This window comes from Bacillus rossius, chromosome 1 (genome assembly GCF_032445375.1).
Source record: "Bacillus rossius redtenbacheri isolate Brsri chromosome 1, Brsri_v3, whole genome shotgun sequence".
Taxonomy (NCBI): Eukaryota; Metazoa; Arthropoda; class Insecta; order Phasmatodea; family Bacillidae; genus Bacillus; species Bacillus rossius.
In genome coordinates, this window is record NC_086330.1 from 190491097 (window position 1) to 190503223 (window position 12127).

The 12127-nt window shown below is 35.7% G+C and overlaps 1 protein-coding gene across 2 annotated transcripts in view; it reads right to left on the reverse strand.

Annotated features, from left to right (window-relative positions):
* Positions 1 to 12127, reverse strand: part of LOC134527165 (serine/threonine-protein kinase RIO2) — a 93947-nt gene continuing 81820 nt past the window's right edge. For both annotated transcript variants that reach the window (XM_063359560.1, XM_063359561.1), the window contains exon 7: positions 1 to 12127. This exon is cut by the window's right edge and continues 26973 nt beyond it. The gene's annotated coding sequence lies outside the window, so the exon portion shown is untranslated.

A 12127-nucleotide genomic window follows, 5' to 3' on the forward strand; every position in this document is an offset into this window, starting at 1 on the left:
TATGTTTATATCATTTTATTTTTTTGGTTTGGTTTTACATGCCATACTACAGCTGGAGGCCTTTACAGAATGACACAAAAAACAAACATAAAAACACGCATTAACAAGCAAAAACAAATTACACAAAAACTTAAAACTAACATACAATTTAAGATATACATAATGTGACAATAGACATGACAACTAAATACACAGACAGACACACAGATAGGTAATTACAAACGTAAGATGCGAAGATTATATTTACCAGTGGTAAAGTCCTTGAGGTGAAAGTCTCCACTGCTCCAGTGAGGGTGCATTCCGAAGGGGTTGCACATAGCACTGCTCCATCCCTACATGTAACAGGGTTGCTACACATTTTTTTCAATATGAAATTTCCTGATACAAATAAATTAACTGTCAAAAATGTACCAAATCATAAATTTTTAATTTCATAAAGTACTTATACATTTCAAAGAAGTTATGGTTAATTTGCTAATGTGAAAGTTTAACATACCAAAAATATAAAATGTTCCTAGAATATACAACATTTCTGACATTTCCAAATGCTTGTAAGTCTATACATACAATCCCATAAAGCAAGTGGGTAAACAAAATTATCATGCACAATATTTTAAGGCTATTGCCTTGCAATTAAAGATATTTCATCTTCTAATAGTTGGGCTTCCTTCTGAGCCTCTTCTAAATTTTTTTGTTTCTTTACTTCCAATGCTTGAACCATTTGTGATTATAGCTTGGCTATAATCACAGCGTGCCATGGAAGTTAACAAGAATTGTTCAGTCTAATGCTCGCATCGTTTAGGTAGTTAAAATCACCAAACTAATGGTCTCAATGTACAACATAGCGACATGCTATTCCAAGATCAATGCCTATCAATTAGTCAAAAATCGCGGGACACACTATACGTATGTGGTGGTTTGTGAAATGCAGTCTTGTCTGTTGTGTTTGCGATGTGACAGTTAAAAATAACAGGAGAAAACAAACAAGTTTTCTTAAACAAATTGAAAAATTAGTATTTTAACAGTGTGGGAAAAAAGTGTGTTGTTTCATAAGTATGTACAGTAAAACCCTGATTATCCGTTTTCCAATGGACCATGAGTAAAAAACGGATAATCCAGGAAATCCTACAATGTGGGAACTCTCTAAAGTTACCAAATGCACAATGTATGTACTATTGCAAAAACTTTCAGTGAATCAGTTAGGTATTTCCATAAACTGACACCAGCAGCACACTGTATATACACTATCAATATTGGAAAATTATACAGCGAAACCCCTTATTTACACTTTTCATGGGGACAAAGTAAAAAAGTGTAAAAAGCGGGAAAGTGTAAATAAAGGGAAAAGTAAGAAATACGTTAAAGTTAATTAAAATACAGTCGCATCCTGCAGCGTTCATAACAAATGCGGGCTACATTACACATACGCATTGCACCACAGTAAAAAAATTTTAAATAAAAGGGCCGCAAATTGGAAATTTACAGTCAATAGCGCGCCGTGCGCGGAGAAAGGTCATCGTACTCAATCAGCTGTTATGGCGCGGCATAGATGCCGGCTGGCTCTCTCTGTTGTCTGAGCTGCGCATGCGCAGTATAACTCACTCAACGCTCCGCCCAGACTCGTGACGTTCCATCAGCAGCCAGCCAATAGATGCGAGCTTAGCGGAAAAAAATATAAGCTCCACCTCCCGTGTACCAGTTTTGTCCAGTTATAATACCAGTTTATTGGTATACGCACCAGTTTTCTCGCTGCCGTGACGTGATCAAGTTTACCTTCACCTTGATTTCTTGATACCAATAATTAATTATTTACGATCCCCAGATATAAATGGTTAGTTTAAAAAATATGCATCAACTGTACAATACTTCCGAAATTATAAAATACGTTTAAAACAGTTATCAAGACTCCACTCATTTTATCTAGTGAGGTTTATGTCTCATACCAGTATTTCGGCTAAGTTGTGACATAAATATAGTAACAGAACGTTTATACATTCGTGAGTTTACGTTTTTCCCGAGTACATTTTAGATTGCCTCCTGCTATAATTACTCTGACTTTTACACGCCTAGGCTTAAATTATTATATGTTTAGAAATAAAAGCAACTTTTCATGTTATAAAATATGTTTATTTTGCGATTTAAAATGTTCACTGCCGACTATAAAAGTTACGTTTTTCACAATGTTTTTAGGCCTACTATCGTTGTTACGTGATGTAAATAGCGGGATGGATTAGATTTTTGAGACGTAATTCGCGTGAAAGTATTGAATTGGATTAATTGGATTAAATGGGAACCAAACGGGACCTGAAGAATATAGTGCAAATAACGGGAAAAAGTAAATAACGGTAACGTAAATAAGGGGTTTCACTACTTCCTGAATTTTTTTTAATGAACAAAATGTGCCATCCACTGGGATGTTTGATGCCCGACTTGCTGGAACCAAGAAAACAAAACTTTCTCAAGCTCACTGTATTTCAACTGTCTTGCCATTTTCCGTTTTTTTGAAGACTGGCCGAAATGACTTGCTTGTTTCCGAATCTCATTTCTTCTAGCGAAGATAGAATTTAGAGTCGATGGAGGAATACCATAGCGCTTTGCCAAATCAACCCGTTTTTCGCCTGGATTTTTTTCAACGGCATTTATAATTTCTAAACGCTCTTTAATGGTTTTAACCTCTTTTGTAGGCTGATAAATATCAATGAACCTTTACAAATTTCACACGTGCATTAGAGTTAAATGCGTAAAGCTAATTTACCGTAAACAAAGAAAATCTCGCGCATATACGGCCGGCCACGGAAACGCTAGGATGAACAATTTCGTCTATGTTTCTCGCAGGATTTCACTGTCGCTAAATAGAAACGTGTTTACGTTGGGCTAGTATGTACAGTATATCGACCACGGTTATATTGTTGTGTCGATTATTGCACAAAGCAAGAACTATCGTGCGAGCGTTAGCTTTTGTCTGTTGTTTTATCGAAGTTGGTGAACCTGTTAGCAACAGCGTCATGCTCACTTTATTCGTTTTCTTTTAGTAATGGCGGCCATATGTAAATATTGGTATTGCGTGTCGTGTAGACACGCGTAAACTGGAATATTTCTCGGGAATTTGTATGTGAAATCGGTAAAAAGCCTGTAAAGTTCAACCCGTTAAACCGGGTTAAAAAATATTCGTAAACGATGGAAACGGGATTTTTTTAACATTGTTCTTGCGGGATTTTTTCGGGATCACGGACATTGAACAATAAAACCGGGAAATTCTACAATGCGGGAACGAATAAACGAGGTTTCACTGTATAGTAATTCCATAAATATTTTTGATTTCCCTGACTTTTCCAGTGTACATGGAATTCCCTGAATTTTCCAGGTTTTCCCTGACAGTAGCAACCCTGTATAACCTAAACACATACACCTGTGGAGTTGAAATAAAAGTAAAAATGACAATTGAATTAATTACTTTTTTAGGTATTAAGGGTAATTGGCACAGATTCTAAGTATGTCTCTTGCAGTGACTGCTAACACACACACACACAGATAGAGCCGAGGAATTTAGGGGTAGGGACGGAGGGTGCAGCCCTGGACAATGTCAAATCATACCTACTGTGTTTTATTGCATAATCGTTGCACATTTTATACTAAAATGAAGTTTGAAAAGTAGGAGTGCGACGTTTATGTGAGAAAAGCATTTTTTGTTAGGTAAAGTAATTCATAAAAACAAAACCTATTCAAGGAACGTAAGTTAATTTAAAAAGTAGACTATACAAAAGCATGCCAAACAATTAAAATTATTAAGTCACGCAACAAAAATATTTTGTTCAACTTTAAATAGAAATACCAAAACTGTGACGCACGTGAGTCGGAGCGCATAACTATAGTCATAGTACACACCACGAGAAAGCGCGGGCTATCAAATATAGTTAACTCGGCACTACACAGAGCGCTAGTGTTGCAAGCAATCAATGAGCTATCTGTATCGATATTCAACTATGTGCGTGCGCTCTATACGGAAATCAACATAACTAAACATGAATGATGCCAACTAGTGCCAGCTGCATTTTTATAAGGGGTATACAGTGGTGACGAAGATGAAAAGATAAAGGTAATAACGTTACAAGTCAGACAACTTCGTATTTCTGTTAATTAAATAATAATTAAGCGGTAATATCCGAATGAATATTAGATTTCAACTTTAAAATGCATTGTTTTATAAAGGAAAATTACCTACACAAAGAGCTCGGAATCTAAAAACATCCTGCGACATTTATGCGAGAAATTATTTTCTCAGATTTTTGATGTCCTAAAATAACAGTGCGACGATTATTAGATAAAACACAGTAGGTATGATTTCTTTTATAATTTAGTATTTTATTACCTGACATGTTTTCCAAGAGATTTTTGTGATACATCATTTAGTTTACAGTAGTCACCATTTTAACGAGTGGTTAAGTTACGTTAGCTAAATTACAAATGGTAAGAATATGTACTTGGAAACATGTCTCAGAATGTAACAATAATAAATCTGAATTTTTAATATTTAATGTCAAAAGGCTCTCCAGAATTACATTTTCACTATGTTTTCTGAAACCAGTGGAATTAATGTTATAAACAAACAGATAATTAACTTGGTATTAGTATTTTTTTCTTCTGCTATTTTCTGGTTGGAAACAATGGTTAGACTTCTAAAACGGACTACTAAAACATTTTCAAATGTCAAGCACAGAATTTATGTAAAAAAAAATAAAAGGCATTTCATTGTGTGTAAAATAAATATTTTTTGTTGTAGACAGTAAAGCCATTCCCCAATTTTACTAGAGACTTAAAAAGATGATGATACATGGTGCAACACTTTCCTGTTTGTATAAAACAGCAATACTAACAATTGCAGTTGTAGACATAAAGTCCAGTCAAAATATTTTCATTTTGTAGTTTGTTTAGTGTTATAAATCTACGACGTACACCATGAAATTCCAAAATGGCGTCATATCCAGTGTTTCTTAAACGTAAATAGTGAAATAAACTGTTTCTGTTTTTCGGGCAGTGTAATTATGTAAAATTAACCATAATTTAAGAAAACTGTGATAATGTAAATATGAGATTACACTTTCTAGTGTTTGCAGAATAATAGTCCACAATTTTATGCTCGTTGCACATATAAAAAATATGCATCGAGTTATACGAAAAAAATAGTTGATTCTCGTCCTGCCAAATACAATAAACTCGACAGTCAAGTTGAGCTTTGTCTACTTGCTCGACTTGAGTGTACAAGACTCGGCCCATCGCCATTTATTACATTTATTTGTAATAACCACATGTTTGGGCCTCAGATAGAATAGCACTCATAAAAAAATGGTGTGCAATTAGCTATGACATAAGAGAAATAATGAAAGTACAGTGTAAACTCTTTATAACGTCACTCAATTTAATGACAAACTCCATAAAACGTCGAAATTGCTTGACTTTGGTTGGTTTACCTTGTTTTCTATACAATAATACACTCTATATAGCGTCACGCTCACTCTATTTAACAACAACAATACGGCATTATAAATCATTAAGCAGTAATTTCTGTTGCTGAAGTTGATACGAACTGCAGATGTGTACGTTCTTTTGTTTACTGTTTTGTTGTTGTATTATCCTGTACGTGTTTGATTCGACTGACATACCGGAGATTCTTAGAAATTTTGTATTTTGTTTTTGTATGATGAACTTGCACATGTTTACCTCGGTCACTAGACTTTTGTCAAGTTGTTACACGTTATTATCGCAGTTGCTTACAGACTTTCGAACTGTAAACATGGAGAGTAAACGAAAATCTTTGTGTATTTACGAAATAGTTTTATTAAGCACTTGATGCAGCGAAACTATTAGAAAAATACTTTTTATATAATCAAGGTGATCCGGCAGTATCTCAAGATATCAGTAAAATATATAAGAAAATACAATTAAAATATTGGAGCAGCAAAAAACATCAGACAAAGATAACAGACTATATGTAGAGACCCTATTGTGGTAAATAAGAATGACAGATTTCGGTATAAAAATTGTGTTTCGGTATATTAAGGCGGTGAATTTTATTATATTTCGTTGCAAAAGCGGTGGGAAAAAATTGGCCCATATATTATTTATTGAAAACTTTTGGTTAAAAAAAGTGGCTGTATGTGGCAGTCTTGTAAACAAAACCATATTTTACACAAACAAAAATGCACAAGAGTAAAAGTGGGCTATATTATATAAGAACTTCTAAAAGTTACTCACCAGCAGTACAAAACACAAAGGGTAGAAAAATATGAAAAGTACAATAACAACATAATGCTAATTAAAATATGATGTTAACATAACTTCGATGTTGGATGGTGTCAAGTTGCATCTTTTGTCTGTTAATACATTTCCATAAGCTGAAAAAGCACGTTCACAGTCAACAATGGTCACTGGCATCCACAAAACATTTGCTGCCAATGTTGCAAAAACTGGATGCTCCTCGTTCAGTCCTAAGACAACATCAAGGATGTTTCCAGAGTCTTGCTTCTTCATTGATTCTTGAAGTGCTTTGTAGCCTTTCAGGAAGTCTAATTTACTGTTTTCTTTGAGCAGTGGTACTTTTTGTGTCAAAGCATGAAGTTTATAGTCAGCAATATTACTGATAATATTGCGCAAGTCAAACAAAATACCCAAGCTCTTAAAACACTCACGAGCTGGATCTTGCAAGACTAACTCATTCAATTTTGTGAGACACTTTGCACCTAGGCTCCTTAACTGAGCTTTCACCTCACCTGACCGAACATACGGAAGTGTTTTGATGATTTTCGTGGTCTTGTCACCCATGATGCCATCTGCCAGCAACTCAAAACTGTTCTTGAGGTCACCAAGTTTGCCGCACAATTTATGCACCAGTGGTTTCTTGCCAGATTCCAGTTCCATTATGTAATTTGGGAGTTGCTCAAAATGCTCAATTACAAAAGTGGCTTGGCAACTGATAACATTAATAGCAGACTGTGTCAAACTCTTGAAGTAATCAACTGCTGGAACTGACAGATCTAATGTTGATACAACATATTCCACTACATCAACAAGATAATCAACAATGTAGTTAACTGCAAAAAACCATGAATTCCATCTAGTCAGTATGGGTGATGGAAACAGATTGCTGGCTTTCTCCCCCTCAGGATACTTTTCTTTCAGGAAGGTGACATAGTTGTGTTTCCTTTGGCGAGTATTTTGAAACAGCTGCTTAGTCTTCGCAATGCATTCATTCAATTCCGGCAGTGCTTGTGGCCATAAAGACTGAATAATACTGAGTTTGTGGTCCCAGCATTGCACATGCAACAGTTCTTCTGATATAAGAACTTTCATTGAGTTAATGCACTTTGTCATAAAGCGTGCACTATCACTCACAATGCAGACAATGTCGTCATACTTCACTTCAAATTTTCTGAAACAGTCTAGAAGTGCCCTTGAGCATTCATTCGCTGTAGATGATTTCAAGACAGAAACAGATCCAATGAAAAGGTCTAGCACTGAAAAATCTACCATTGTTTTTAACAGTACTATGAATACACACTGTCCTTTTCTGTCAGTCATTTCGTCGCAGAACACTGCGATTTTCTTTCCTCAAAGGCACTCTTTAATATGATATTCTTGTTGCTCTTGTACAAGTGGAACATAATTCTGCCGCAGTGATTCTGCTTTGGGTAAATCACCTGTTCCTTGAATGTATGTAGTAAACCACTCCCTTAGAGATGGATGATCCAATTTCTCTAGCGGAACATTCGCACTCATGAAAGCTTTCGTCGTTGCACAAATTGCTGTCTTAGTTGCCGAAGTAGAAGCACACTCGAGCACAGACAACTGCCGTTTGATTCCTGACCCACTACTTAAAGCAGCTGTCCTTTTTTCTTTGTGTGTTAAGCACGAAACCCACTGAATCGGATCGGCCCGGCTCGGCACGGCACGGCACGGCGCGGCACCGACCGGAACAGAAAAATAAGTATGCATGCATTTGTACACGAGGTAATCCACAGTATTGTCCCGGCTCAGCTCGGCTCGGCTCGGCTCGGCTCGGCTCAGCACGGCACCATCTAGAATCGTCTGCAAAGAATAATTTCCGTTCCGCCAGTCGGCCGACCGGCTAGTCTGGTAAAATTAGTGCTTAGAAATGGTAATGGAAATGAACGAAGAACTATTAATTGAAGCAGTGAGAAAGTACCATATGCTATACGTCACAAGTGTATTTTCATGATGCGTCTAGGCAAGAGAATGCGTGGAAAGAAATAAGCGAGAAATTTGAGAAGTGTACACGTAAGTAGCTACTTCTTTTGGTTCTGCTGTTGTTATTATTATTATTATTATTACTACTATAATCATTAAATGTAGTAGTAGTAGTAATATTATAATTGTTAGAGCATCCAATGTAGCTTCGATTTGTACAATGCCAAGTTAGTTCGTGTTATTGTACCGTGACAATACATTACATTATTATTGCAGAAACATGTTTACTGCATTGTTGTACAGAAATATTATGTCTAGGACTGTCGAAAGTGCTCGCGAAAGAATTTTTGGTATGTCGCTATTTTTATTCAAAGAAAAACAATTTTATCTGTTTTCTCAAAACTATATTGTTGCAGATGCTACACACAACTTAAAAATTGTTTGCCATGTATTTTCCAAAAAATACTTCAGGTTAACATCAGAAAAAAAAAAGGATTAAAAGTTATTAAACAATGCAGTATGTCCGCAACAGTTTATAAAATCACACAACAAGTTTTGTGTATATAAATCTTTACCGGTTCGACTGTGCACTGTCTGTGGGCCTACACGGCATTTCAAATCGACTCCAGCATATTTCCACACATTACTAAATAGAATATTATCTCCTGTTTGTAAACCGACAATGATGTGTGAATAACAATTACACAATATTCCAAAGTGATTGCGATTCATCTTATATAGGCCTACTATGAAATTTATCGCGAAAGTGCAAGTATGTTTATTTTACATTAAGGCCAGGCATGCCTGCCACTGTAAACGTGATACATTTGCCACGGTACACTACCATGTTCAGAGACGAAATAGTTTCTGAATGAGTCTCTTATGTTGCTTGCAAGTGCTGCGATATTCCCGCCAACTCTAGGCAACTGTTGGAGAGCACAGATTTTGTTGTCGTTTTCCAGTTCTGCAGGTTCCCATGCACACACATCATTCTGCAACAAATTATGAAGAACTGTTGTAGCTAGCACAATTTTCTCCATGTTCTGTGGAAGAAAGTTGTATTTAATGGAAAAAACATGAAATAATTTTGTTAGTAGACCAAAAGCATTTTCGCTGACACGCCTTGCTCTACTATGCCGGTAATTGTAAACTTTCATCGATTCATCATACGTAGATTGCGCTCCAGGATATGGCCTCATTAGATGCCTTTGTAGAGGAAAGGCTTCGTCTCCCACAATTACATGAGGAAGTACTACATCAGTAGAATGCAGAACTTTATCGGGAGGAATGTTCAATTTGTGTGATGCCAAACGTTTTCCTAGCGAAGATGAACGAAATATTCCGCCGTCGCTGTTCCTCCCATAGGCCCCTAAATCAACTGTAATAAACCGGTAGTTGGCATCTACTAAAGCTAACAGAACAATTCTGAACTGATGCTTGTAGTTATAGTATAAAGAGCCAGGTATTGGAGGTTATTCGAAGACACATGTTTTCTGTCTACAGCTCCCATGCAATTTGGAAAATTCCACATGCTAGAAATATCCTCTTCAATTGCTTTCCAGTGCTCTTCTGTTGGTGGAGGCATAACTTTCGGGGCAAGAGTTTCCCATATCAGATCTAACGTTTCGTAGATGATGGTGCGAACAGTCGTATAGCCTAGCCTGTAGCTAAAAGAGAGGCTCTTGATCTAATTTATATGGCCGAGGAATCTGAAACATATAAACCGACGTATGTCTGAATAAAAGTAAATAACAAATTTAATTTAAAGCTAAGGATGTTGAGGGAGTAGTTTCCTACATGTATTGATTTGTTTGTTATATTCTTTTAACTCAAATTTATACCTTATTATTAGGGCACTGAAATTTTCGCGAACCGCGAAAAAAAGCGAAATGTTAGCAATTTTAATTAAAACACAAAATTCCACACAAAAAAATTGGTTGTCTGTAAAGTCGGTTTACGGACGATAGTTTAACGTGACAAATTCATAACAAAACATTGATGAAATTATTGATCCAGAAGAAAATGAAATATCATATTCGACCTGAGACTGAGCCATAATAGGTTTTTGCAACCAAACCATTTAGGCATTAAAAACATTATATTCTTTGAGGAAGAAATTTTTTTTACTTTTTCTATCTTTTGTATGATAAAATCTACTTCTGCATACTTTTATGAATAAAATTGAATCAATATCATTGAATTATCACTATTTTGTATGGATACAAAGAAGGAGTAAAATGAAATGTACAATTTAATTAATAAATTTACTTTTATTTGCATTCATTAATTCAAATATATTTATTACTTTTGAAATGTTGCGTGCGCCGTATTTATTTTGACAAGTACAAAAAAAAAATTCGCAGCTGCCAAGATTCGAACCGATAACCTTTGAGATTGGAAGTCATCCATGCTAACCACACGGCCACGAGACCATATTGAGAATAATTGTTTCATATGGTATAAATTAATAATATTCCACGCACTATATTTGTTTGAATTTCTTTTAACTAGCATATTCTCTGTTGGATTCAAAATATTTACACGCTCGTGGGCTCATAACTATAATACAGTGTGTGATTTAGTTGATCAAATAATAACTCATGACAAATGATTACCAATGTCAAACTGAAGCGTGAAAAGTATCATACCAGCAATAAATATTTAGTTACACAGCTAAAACAATACTCATACAACACTGTTTAAATATACTGATTTACACTAGTAATTAAAATAATACGAACTTGTAAGAACACCATTTCCTTGCGAATATACTCCCGTGGCACGGTGCACAACAATAACCTCGAACCAGTACGCCGCCACGTGCCGGCCGATTTCTCTGTACCGTCCGCAACATACCAGAGATATGCCACGCAAGCGTAAACACAATCGTCATTCGTAGTGGGACATCCGTAGTGGGACATCCGTAGTGGGACAATTTCGTGCGTGCAGCGAGCCTTCGATTTATTAGACGTTGTCACGTCAAAAACACTTTTCGCGAAATTGACCCGACATCTGCTTACTTGTACACGATTTTTGGATTGGAAAGGTCAATTAAATTAATAACAACATAGGCAACATTTTAAAATCAGTACAGATTCCTAAACACAAATTTCCCACTTAAAGACTACTTTATTAACCACTTTTCATCTTCGTACATGTATCAAAACAAACATAATGGCTTCGGTAGCAACTGTATGAATACGACTTTTGCGAGACGTTTTGAGTTCTAAAGTATTGATTCAAGAATATATACTTCGCTATCACGTTTACGCTTAAAATCATAGTTTTCTTCCTGTATTTCATTAGTTTAACATTTCCATAATACTCGGTCCCATTTACGGTTTATTGACGGGATGTCTAATAAATCGATGAACACCGGCTGCACGCACGAAAAAGTGTCCCGTTACGCACATTTTACCGTTATGCTGTGTCCCGTTACGCTCATTGTACGCTTGCGCCGCCGCATCTATCTCTCGTCCACTCGATTGGAACAACCATCGATTTGACTTTTCAATCATATTTTCGTCGTTTGAATTATTAATATTATGTAATTTAACGATCGTCCACCAATTTTCAGCACAATCGGTACGGTTATTTAAAAGTAATGTTGAATATTCAAATACGTTTTGAACCAACAATGGTGTTTTACAGTTACACATAATAATTCAAATTACACCCAGGATCTTTTGCACAATGTTTTAAAAAATATTGTAACACATTATAAATAAGTTTGGTGTATTTGGGATGCGTATTTGTTATAAAATCATGTTAATATTATACCCGTACCGTAAACAAAGTTTATATATATATATATATATATATATATATATATATATTTATATATAACATTTGAAACTACATTATCTTAGTATGGCCTCGTGGGCGTGTGGTTAGCGTACCTAACTCTTAAACTGAAGGTTGTCGG